Genomic DNA, 13128 nt, shown 5'->3' with positions numbered 1-13128 from the left:
AGGATCCTGATCGAATCATCCTAACCGAAAGTAGCTTCGACCAGACACTATGGGACCATAATTCGACCAGGATCCTGACTGAATGGATTTCTGGTCGATTTTTTTTAAAAAAAAACAGAATTAAGGAAAATTCCCTGAAAATTAAGGAAAATTCCCAAAAATTAAGAGAAAATTCCTGGAAATTAAGGAGAAATCCAAGAATTAAGGGAAAATTCCAGAAAATTAAGGGAAAATTCCTGGAAATTAAGGAAAAATCCCAGAATTAAGGGAAAATTCCAGAAAATTAAGGGAAAATTCCTGGAAATTAAGGAAAAATCCCAGAATTAAGGGAATATTCCAGAATATTAAGGAAAAAATCCTAGAATTAAGGGAAATTTCCTGGAAATTAAGGAAAAATCCCAGAATTAAGGGAAAATTCCAGAAAATTAAGGGAAAATTCCCAGAAATTAAGGAAAAATCCCAGAATTAAGGGAAAATCCAGAAAATTAAGGGAGAAAATCCAGAAAATTAAGGAAAATCCCAGAATTAAGCGAAAAAATCCTGGAAATTAAGGATAAATCCCAGAATTAAGGGAAAATTCCTAGAAATTAAGGAAAAATCCTAGAATTAAGGGAAAATTCCTGAAAATTAAGGGAAAATTCCTGAAAATTAAGGAAACGTCCTAGAATTTAGGGAAAATTCCAGAAAATTAAGGAAAAATCCCAGAATTCAGGGGAAATTCCTGAAAATTAAGATAATTCCTAAGTAATAGGGATAAAAGTAAATCGTTGTAAATGTGTAGGTCGCTCCACACTTTACGCAAAAAACGATACCCTGTAAGGGAACAAATGAACTTAACTTCTGCGAAACCTAGCCACTGTTTCCCAAAAGTTGGGGGGCAAATGATAGTGAAAAAAATAAGGTCTGGGTATGTAACTAATGTTGCATTAATTGTATCAGAATTGGGCCAACAGTTAGGCCCATTTGAGAAGGCCCAAAACCCTGAATATTAATTAATTTCGTAATTAATTAATAAGGGATAAGTCAGCTGATAAGATGAGTCCTTGTGGAGAAATATATCTTTGTAGATTGGCCTCCAAGGAACCTGGTGGGATAAGGAATCAGCTTCCTACTTCTTAGGACTCCAAAGTCCATTCTAATTCAGAGACTTGCCCACCTAGTCTCCTAACCCAAGTCCAATTCAAGGACTCCCAACATCTATATAAGGGGTCTCACCCCCACCAATCAGAACTACGTTTTTTGACTTGATCCTTGGTAATCAGCATGGTATGTAGGCATCTTGTTAAGGCAGATTGAGTCACGAAACATAAGAGCAGTCAAATCAAGCCTCGAAGCTCACGTTCCTTGGTAATAAATACAGCAATTATATACCTTAGTTTTTAATCCATAACAATAGTATTAAAAAAATCCGTGAATTTTTTTTATTTGAAAAAGTTGTGGATTTTAATGGATTCACTAGTTTATTTTTAATATTTTAAAAACTCTTTAAAATACATGAGATCTTGAAGAATTTGTGGAAAACTTCACAAAATCAGCAACATTCTCCAAGATTTTTCCATTAACTCCTTCAAAATCCACAAACAATTAAAATTAACGAAAATCTTCTAAAATCGATGGATTATTATCAATACTTCAAAATCTGAAATGAATATGTATTGTATTATCACTCCATTTTGGATGTTTAAGCCATATTTGACATGGATGATTATAATTTTTTTTGAACTATTTTCAAGTATTTTAGATTTTGAGACTTTCTAGTTTATTCTATAATTATTAATACTAATTTGTAACCGGTACAGAGTATGGATCCGAAATTAAACGTAATATCAAATTATTATTTGCATAAAATTAAATCTCATACTATAAAATACAAATCAAAATATAATCAAAGGACAATAGAAAATTCAAACTTGGCTAATACCAATTATTAATTAAATTCCTCCCGTCTCTTCCTTGTTTGGCAAAATCATCTGCCACTTTGTTCCCCCCTCTATTGATGTATTTCAATGATATATTAGAAAGAGAGAGATTCCAAAGTATCTATGAAGTCTTCATAACCTTGTTTGAATATCTGAAACTTGACCTGCTCTAGCTTGCATGGCCATCTCACATATGTTCTTTAAAGTCGTAGCGCACCTGCCAGGTAGAAACTATACTCTTCTCTGCACCAACCCAGTCACCCAGGTATTTCAATGGTAATCTTCCTTCCTGGAACACAAGAATTCCTTTCAGCTTTCGCTCATCTAATTCTCCCACTAGCATTTAAAATATATGTGAATTCATTATCTAAATTCATGACTATGTTAAAGATCGTTAATATGATGCTGAATTCTTAAAATTTATATATTTTTTAAGGGGGCGAACATTAAAAATAAGAAAATTTTAATACTAAATATATAAATATGTAATTTTTTCTGTAAATTATAATACTAATTTCATAATTATACCGGAATTTGGGGTGGCGACCGCACTGTCCGGTAAGCCCTCGCCTCCGTCCCAGCATGTATGCCATCCACATGTATAACCTCAACATAAGTTATATTTATTGTTAAAAATATAACATTAAGGCCCCGTTTGCTATTGTTGTTCCTGCTGAAAAGCTGTCAGAAATGTGTTTGGAAATTTCTAAAAGCTGCTGTCTGGAAAAGCGCTTTTGGTCTAAAAGTTGTTGTTAGCAAAAACATGTCCACTCGTGCTTTTGGAAAAAGCTGTTTTCAGGTTTTTCAGAAAGTAGCTATCAATAAAACCTTCTCAAAAATATTATTTTTATATATTATATCTCAAAATATGCATAAATTAAAAAAAATTACCAAGCAGTCATTTAATTTTCCTGACAGCACTTTTTCCACCAGCACTTTTTCTCACACCACAACAGTTTTCAACAGTACTCCCAAACGGTGCCTAAGTCTGAGATTAAAAAATGATTTGAAATTATGCAGTTAATATTAAAAAAACAAAAATGTGACATGAAGTCACGTTTCCAAAGTTGAACATAACTGATAGTACATATTGATAGTATATATAGCTCCTGCAAGGCCAAGTTCCGGACTCCTAACTCCATATAACTCCTGGAAGGACTAATCCTGGACTCCTAACTCAGTCCAGTCCCGCGCACTATCAGTCCTGACTAGCCCAGTCCCGCAAGCCCAACCTTGAGAAATCCCAGCACGTGAGGTACGGGCTCAAACACATGATGGGAATAACTATCACACATCAATCATGGGAATAATCGGGGCACGCGTTAGAGGATCCTCATAACATTCCTCGACCAGTCCCGCGCTGACACGTGTAAAGCATCTACTCCAGCCAGGTGTCCTCCGCTCCCAGAACCGATGGTTACGATTTAAAGGTACTAACCCCACAAACCTACCCTTGGGCTATAAATAGCCCAAGAAGGTGAGATTTTGAGGTTAATCACTCTCTCACACTCATATACACATACAACCACCTTGCATTCATATCTATCCTCATCTTCCCGAAAAGCGAGTTCTTACTCTCACACCGGAGGTGCCGCGGGACCAAAACCCCCTTCCAGTGTTGTTTTATAGGAACCCCACCATAGCTACACCTCCACAGCAGCAAAGGATCCAGGCACGGCATCGAAGGAGTGGCCCCGCCACCAGGAGTTATCATTTGGCGCTAGAAGGAGGGCCTCTCCATTCTTGGGTCTCGGTGCCCCTGGATTCACCTTCATTAACAAACTCTTGAAATAGTCCATTTATTCAACTTGTAAGAACCCATGCAACCAAACTTTTTCATAAACATGAATGTTGTTTGTTTAAGCCACGTTTGTGTGTGCTCGATATTTTAGGCCACATTTGTGTGAGCCTTGTTTTGTTGATTTATGCCATGTTTGTGTGTGCCATTGTTAGTTTTGATTATTTTAGAACCCTAGTTTTGCTCTAGTTTGAATATTTCCTTTGTGTTCTAAAACCCTGCTATACTTGTTCTACAACATTGTTGAGTAGTCCCAGAAGATTGTTTAAACTAGTCCCAGGAAGCTATTTGCTAGTGTTTCTTATTATTCTGGGTAGTTTTTGCAATTTTCAAAAAGCAACCTTAGATCGATACTTTTTGTAGCATATTGTTGTTAGTTGTTGTTGGTATTGTTGAGAAATGACAAGACCAGGAAAGCATACTACTGGGAGACCATCTGCTAGTACTCAGGTCCAGGAGCCGGACCACTCCCAGGCCCTTGATCCAGGAGCCGGCAGAGAAACGTTCCAGGAGCAACCATTGCAACATACTCCCGTTATGGAGAGAGTTGTAAACACCCGGGATACCAGAACCCTTATTGAGCTTAACCAATACAAGTACACTAATGTCCCGGTGGCCGAAGAGCACAGGGCCAACCTTACAAGTGATGAACTGGCAGAAGCAATCAGGCTCCACAGGCAGGAGCAAACCCGACTCCAAGAAGAAGCCGAACTTGAGGAAGAACCGGAGGAGTCCGGGGACTCCCAGCAATCAAAAAGATCTGTATTTGATCGAATTGGAGCTAAGGGAATGAAAAGCAAAAAGGATCAAGGTAATAAGAAAGAAGCAGAAGCGGCTAAGCAAAAAAGGTTGGAAGAGATGCAGGAGCAAATCAGGAAAGAGGAAGAAGCAAAGCTCGAGCTAAAGATCCAAAAAAAAATGTAGTTAGAAGAAGAAAAGCTACTGGCCATGTCTAGGACCAAGAGAACCCGGAGAGACCCAACTCCGGAGCTGATTTCTGATGATGAAGAAGAAGGGAAGCAGAAGGTGTGGCGCCCTCCAAACCCGGGTCAGAAGTTTGGGGTCCACACATACACCTTATTTATAGCCTGCTTATAACAATAATAAAGATAATAATAATATATGCAGTGACCCTACTTACCAACCACCACGGACCGCAACAGGTTAAAGTATGCACACAAGCCAAACACACTAATATATTACAAACCGTTCAAATCCCAACTATTTCAAACTCAAACTGAGTATTAAACATTATTACAAACTTTTACAAACTTAAATTATTCCAAAAGAAGCCTACTAGCTCTGCTTTCTCAACCTGAACCCCTAGCTCTCGCGCTGGACTGGGGATCCTCTTTACCAACTGGTTCCTTTTTAACTGGAAAGAATATAAACAACATCGCACGAATGAGCTAACTAGCTCAGCAAGTCACAATGACAAAACTGAGAATAATGATCATCAGGTGAATATGTTTATGATATCAAGTGAACAATGGATTATGATTTAGAATTGGATATTATACTTTTAATTTAAAAACCAAGGTTAGGCTGCTGATCAGTCACGCACTAACCCCGAGCAAGGCACACAACATTGCTCTAACTACTGGATCCAAGGCACACATTAGCCTAACTTGACCATTATATGGTCTGACCACGAATCTGGTCCACAATTTTATAAAAACAATCCAATTCTAACATAATAACAGAATATGCAATAGTAAACAATAACCGAAATCATTAACAACAATAAATGTTTAACAATGAAAGGGTTTCAATCCTTGTAAGGATCAATAAGGCAATTTAAAAGCTTGTATGCTGGGTAATGAAAGAATTGGATAACAAAGGAATCAACGTTTCAAGGTTTCAAGGATTCGATCTTTCAAAGTATAAGATACCATGGGTTGAGTATATAATAGTTCATTTCAGTGTTTGGTATTTAGTTTGTATGTATTTGTAGAGTAGTATCGTAGATTTGTGGTTCTTGTTTGGGGTATACAATAATCAATGGATTAGAAAGAATATGATTCATGGCTTAAGGACAATAACTGAAATCAGGATTTAGGTTTCTGTGCTTCAAAGCACTTGTAATGTCAACAAGACTATCAAGAATTACAATATCTCGAGAAAGTTCAGAACACTTGCCTGGTATTAGCTTACTACACTGCACTCGCTTTCAATCGCAACCGTTTTAATCCTCAACTACCTGTTTCCCTTTCCTACATCTTGCCTCTTCTGCTCACATATCATAAGCATCTATCAATAATTTACTCATGGAATTCTATTCAACACATACTTCTATCTACCCTTCGTTTTACCCAAATCCGATTAACGGATTGAAAGTTATGCAATAATCAAGTAAACACCGAATATATAGACCGATAGTCAATTAACAAGTCACATGTAGCACATAATACATCACGTAATCAATGATATATTATTTATAAAGAAGTCTCGGGTCATAAATAGGCTTTCTGGTATTTAAAATGATTTTTAAAACATTTTTCGGAATTAAAACGGGTCGTTGGATCAATTTCGGGTTAATAAACAGGGTTCGGTTGGCCCATTCTGGCTCCGAAATAATTTTAGAATAATTATCGAGCCTTGGAAATAATTTAGAATAATATTTTAAAGCTCGAAACTATTTTTCAGAATTTTTAAATCATTTTTAAATAATTAAATCTAATTAAATAACTAATTAAAATCAATTAATAATTAATTAAATCAATTAATCAATTAATTTTCGAATTAATTGAGCAATTAATCAATTATAAATTAACTGAAATTAATTAACTAATTAATTTAGATTTATTTGTGAATTAAAAATAATTTTCAGAATTAAAATAATAATTTTTAGAATTTTCAAAAATTAAAAACGAATTTTTATAATAAAAATAAATAGGAAATATGATTTTTAAACATTTCATAAACAGGAATCCTAAATTTGCAAAGTCTGGAAACTTCAGGGACCTAACTGTATCGTCCCCAAAAGTCCAGGGACCAAACTGTAAATTTTACATCCCGTCGCCGGAAAACACAGGGGTGACCGGAGAACACGATTCCGGCCTCCTCACCTTGCCACAAGCTCCAGATCACATCTACAGGTTACCAGGAACACAACCATGCAATCAAAACAACCTAACAATCCCTGAGTTGGCCGGAATTTGGCCGTGAAGTTTTCCAGTTTCCGGCGAACATCGGAAAACTTTAAAACACAACTCCCTTCTCTACAGACCTCGTTGGTTCATGAAACTTATACGACTAGATTGCAAATTTCACAGAGAACACAACCCACTATAACACAACATCAATCTATCACAGAATAAGAAACCCCCAAATTTCAATTAAGAACATTCATACGGGTTATAAACCCTAATTTTGAAATTCGAAAATTAAACTCAAATTTGAACATGTTATTGAACTCCAAATCAGACGTATGACATATGAAAATCATCAGAAAAACAAGTTCTACAACATGCAATCATCAAATCATACAAACAATCATCCGAATAAAAATTCATATTTTTAATAAAATAAATTCGAAAATAAATAAATTTTTAGAAAAATAACCTTGATTTCTGCAGTGAAACAAATCTCAGAATCTGATAGAACACCTCAAATCCTTCGTTTTGGTTACTCAAGCTTTGAAAACAGAGATCGGTAACGCCTTCGTTTTGCTGTTTGATTCTTAGAACAGTTTTAAGAAATTAGGGCTTTTTTCTGAAAATTATATAATTAACTATCTGCAAATGATTTTGATACGAAATAACATACGGTAAAAGGCTATTTATAATTACGGAAAATTAGTATCCCGTTGGATCATTCCGGATATAAAATGGTACGTTTATTTATAAAAACTGATCCAAACGGTATCGGTTTTCGGGATAATTATCCAGATCAGTACAATTTGTACTGCGGTCTTGGTCTCAGCGCCTGGTTACACGTATTACGAAGTGATAATTGGGATAATTTAATAAAAAGCTCCCGTTTATCGAAAATACGGGTTTTATTAATTTACCGAAACGAATATTGTATCGAAAATGTTGCGCCGGGACCCGCGCAGGACAAACCGTAAGCCGGATCGAAAAAGTCAAAACATGGAAAATGCTCGGAATATTACAATTAGGTTAGAAAGGAGTTCTCGGAAGAGTTTCGGGTTCCAAAAACGTAACAACGGTTTACGTCGGTTGGTTCCCGTTTTTATAAAATAGACTTTAATTACCCGGAAAAAGATTTTAGAAATTTCATATGATTCTTATAAATCCATAAACCAACATAAAAATAATTAGGAAGATATGACAATTATCTATATTTTATTTTGGACATATAAAAATTAAAATGCTCAATTACTATTATTTTTGAATATTCAAGTACAGATAACACTTAACAATTAGCTCACAGAATAGATACTGAACACACATAATAATTATATAATAGCAAAAATAATTACACGATATATTCCGGATATTACATCCTTCCCCCCTTAAAAGGATTCTATCCTCAGAATCTCTAAGAAAACAAATAAGGGTACTTTTCTCTCATATCACTTTCTAACTCCCAGGTTGACTTTTCAACCTTTGGGTTTCTCCACAATACTCTTACTAACTTTACCACTTTACCACTTTATTTCTCAATACTTTCTCTCTTTCCTCTAGAATCTCTATCGGACTCTCTACATATGATAAATCTGCTTGAAGTTCTATTGGCTCATATTCTATTACATGCCTGGAGTCTGGATTATATTTCTTAAGCATTGATATGTGAAAAATATTGTGAATGTGCTCCATGTACGGAGGTAACGCCAACTCATAAGCTACTTTGCCAATACGCTTTAGGATTTCAAAAGGTCCGACATATCTTGGGTTTAGCTTCCCTTTCTTCCCAAACCTCGTTAGTCCTTTCTACGGTGATACTTTCAATAATACTAAGCTTCCTTCTTCAAATTCCATGTCTTTTCTTGACTGGTCTGCATATTTCCTTTGACGATCTTGTGCGGCTATTAATCTTTTCTGGATAATTTCAACAACTTCCTTTGTCTGTTGCACCAATTCAGGTCCGAGTATTTTGCGTTCTCCTACTTCGTCCCAATATACTGGAGATCTACATTTGCGTCCATAAAGGGCTTCATAAGGTGGCATCCCAATACTGGCGTGATAACTGTTGTTATAAGCAAACTCTACCAGGGGTAAATGCTCGTCCCAACTTCCTTTGAAATCAATAGCACAAACACGTAGTATGTCCTCGATTGTCTGAATCGTTCTTTCACTTTGGCCATCCGTTTGGGGGTGATAGGTCGTACTCATATTCAATCTTGTTCCCAAAAATTCTTGAAAACTCTTCCAAAATCTTGAATTAAATCTTGGATCTCGATCAGATACAATAGACACTGGAACTCCATGATGAACTACGATTTCTTTCAAGTACATATGAACTAACTTGTCGAGCGAAAATCTTTCATTTATAGGCAGAAAATGAGCTGACTTGGTAAGTCTATCTACTATAACCCAAATGGCATCATGATTAGCCCTTGTCATTGGTAATCCAACTATGAAATCCATGGTAATATGTTCCCACTTCCATTCTGGAATCTCCAATGGTTGTAGCAATCCGCTTTGTAACACCCCCAAATCCGGGGTCGGGGATCCGGGTCGTCACGAGTTCCATTTCCCTTAATAACACCCAATCTTAATAATTACTTAACTACTTTGTACTGTGACCCCACAATAAACACACACACCACACGTTATAGTCTTAGAGATGAACATCCAAAAAGAACCACAAGTCATTTTATTCCATAATTATATGTCAATACACCCTAAAAAGGTTTCTGAATAAATTTACATTTCTTTGCTATTATTACAATTCATAATTATACATAAGTCTGGTACATCATAAGTTGAAAACCTAGCCTATTGGTAGTTCCTACCTCAGCTACAGCGACATCCACGCCTACAGGAAACTGCGGAATGTTTCCTATCTGCCTGCGAATTGGGAGCTTAGTCCTGTTCATCTTTTCTATCTGTTGTTGTGTGATGAAAGAAGAAAGCAGGGGTGAGCAGCAAGCCCACCAAAATAATATGTATAATGATTAACAATATATGAGTCTTCTCATAGTACTCATGAAAGTCTTGGTCAAAAGAAATGAACCAAGTTTGATATCTTAATGCGATGAAGTCGCAAAATATTCAGTATATATACATATATACTTTTCAAAATATTGGAAGTCCTCTTCCATGCATAATATACACAGAGTTCCAGTGTATAACTGTATAAAAAATATCGTTGCAAGGTGATCTCATATATCTAACCTTGTCTCAACGTTTTTCTGAAAATCTTTGTCATTCATAAGACAATTATTAACTAGATATAAGTTTAAAAGATGAAGTTACCAAATACTTCACTACACTTATATCATTTATAAAGCTACTTGAACTACCATTGTTCAAAGTATAATGAGCTTTCAACAGTTCATCACATAGATGAGACTACAAGACAAGATTTGAAAAGATTAAATCTTTAAAATATTATTAAAGGAAATGAAGTTATGATATACTTCATTAAGTTCTGATATATATATATATCCACATATACATCTTCCTTTATACATTTCCTGAAAATCTCTGTCATGTGAAGTATGAACAGAATTGCAATATCGAAATAAATTTGGAAAGGAAAAGAATTTTGGCATAAACCAGATATCTTGCTGATCAGGCAAAGATACCCATAAGTAACCTTTTCTACTAGTAGATGGACGAATTCCCCACTGGTCATCACCCTGGTCGTAATAGGACCTTATGCTGGACTGCCACTCAGCCACTTATGCATTTGATGGACTCCCACTGAGCCACTTACACTATCATGGACGCCCACTGAGCCCATGTTGCTTATGCTGACTCAATAGATGGACTTACTTCCCGAACGTTGGGTAAGTAATCAATTCATTTACCAAAACTGTAACGTTGTTGCGAATATAAAATACACCACAGAGCCGGATCCCTCAGGTTTTGAGCGAGTATTTAAATCCCCTTAAAAAGGAAGATCTTAAATATAAAAATGAGTTTTTGGGATCCGCTCTAACTTTTAAAAATTATTTTGAAGACTCGAAAACACTTTAAAGAGTGTTTGGAGTAAAGCTGATTTAATGAAGTAAATCATTCCTCGGAATATTTAGAAAATGTCTGAATATTATTATTTAAATAATATTCCCACAAAGAATAATCTTATAAAAATAATTGAAGTAGAAGTATTAAAACTTATACTTGAAACGAGTATTAAATAACCAAAGATATACTTATACGAAAGTACTATCTTTATTTGAATAATCGAAAATAAGTTTGATTATTGACACCTTATTCTTTAATAAAATAAAGAATATATTTCAGCAAATAATCGGAGTCATAGATCCTCAAATGAATATTCAAATAATATTCATTAAATAATAAAAACTGAGTCATAATCCCTCGAATGAATATTCAAATAATATTCAATAAATAATATAAAAGAGTCATAAGCCCTCGAATGAATATTCAAATAATATTCAATAAATAAAATAAAGTTAAAGTTATCGAATAAACCTTATTCGATTAATAGTTTTGAATACTATGACCATATATATATATATAAGTATATATATATATATATTTATATCCATATATACAAAATCTACTCGGGATCCTCGACTCCCGGTTTTAGAAAATATTTTCACCTTTGAGTCCCTATACTAAGGGTATATGCAAATTACCGCTATCCTCTAGCATAGGTATTATCAACTGAATCAACAGATATATATGGAAAGAATATGAAACAGGCATGCATATATATATACCATAGCAGCATGCTTCAATATATTGCAACATTTGCTAATTAACCAACATGCATCTATCACAAGATAATGCAAATACATATATACATCACAACAACAGTTATAACGGGTAGAAAACTTGCCTGAGCGACTGGGGGTTACGAATGGCTCGGGACGAGTCTGGTAACCTATAAGCAACAATTAAGTTGGAATTAAACCAAAGTCACTTGTAAATCTATACTCTAACCAACTCAGACTCTAACGCTCGTTTTGCGCCCGCTGGTTCTCTTAAGTCACTCGAGTACCCTCGGCTCCACCATTTTTAATAATTTAACCTTTACGAGTTTTAAGGCGATTCCTTCGCGAGTGTCTTACCAACTGCCTAACACACTTACCATAAATGTTTCATACATTAATTAACCCTTTTTGGTCTTTAACCTATGTTTCAAAGTAAGGCGAGGGGAAAAGTTTCGTTCGCGAAACGCCGTTACTTGAAACGGTCGTTTCTCCTAAACCGTGCATCGGAATCGAACGAACTACATATCAAAACGAAGCTCGTAACATGAGCTATCTAAACATGGCAATGGTCATAATATAGCAGGGGGTTCTCGGGTCCTAATGTTATGCACAAAAACAGTCTAAAGAAAATCGGACGTTACGACGGCTATGTTTACGCGATTTCCCAATTTAAAACCATTCAAAACCAACCCAATTCAACCTCAAATCCCACATACAACCAACATCCATCCTTATCACATCATAACAACCCCAACCAATTCAATTTTAACATTCATACTTATGCCTAAGCTTGAATTTAACTATACTACATTCTTTTAACCAAAACAACAAGATTTACCAATCCGATTCAATACCATTTCAATCCCAAACTCTAAATCACAAACATCAAGCTACAATATCACCCTACTAATCAAAATCATCTTATAATACATAGGAATCTAGGGTTTGGAGATGATATACCTTCCTTGAAGTGGTGGGAGGAGCTAGGAAGCCTTAAGAAGTTTTGAGAAGTCTTAGGAATGCTTGGATCTTCAAGGAAATCAAGAAAAATTTCAAGTTAAAAACTTGAAAACACTATTCATTGTCTTCTTCTTTGATTAAATGAAGAAGATTGAGAAGGAATTGATGGCTTAAACTCATGATATAGCCCTAACTAAGCATAAGGATGATTAGGGAATTATCTTACCAATTTAGGAGGCTTGGATCTTGAGTTTTGAAATTCCTTGCCTTTGGAATAGTAAAAAGCCGAGAGCATGAAGAACAATGCCTTGGTTTCTTTTTGATTTTGATGAAAAATGATTTGCTTGGCTTGGTTGGTTTGATTTTTGTGTTTGTTTTAGTTAATTACCTAGTTGCCCTTGATTTTGTGTGGTTAAAAAGCCACCACATCTCCTTCCTTCCAATGTCATGCCTATGTCATGTTGTGATGTCATCCTTCCCTCTTTGTCCTCCTCGCATTGGTTGGGTGACATCACTCTCTCTAATCCCTTTGATTAACTTCCTAATTATTTGCCTAATGACCGCTGATCTGTTATACGGTTCGCTTAACTTTCGTTCTCGTTTATCGTTTGAAGGATCATACCCGGGATCTTATTACT

The sequence above is a fragment of the Apium graveolens genome, chromosome 2, assembly GCF_009905375.1.
Source record: "Apium graveolens cultivar Ventura chromosome 2, ASM990537v1, whole genome shotgun sequence".
Classification (NCBI taxonomy): Eukaryota; Viridiplantae; Streptophyta; class Magnoliopsida; order Apiales; family Apiaceae; genus Apium; species Apium graveolens.
Note: the sequence above shows the minus strand (reverse complement) of the source record.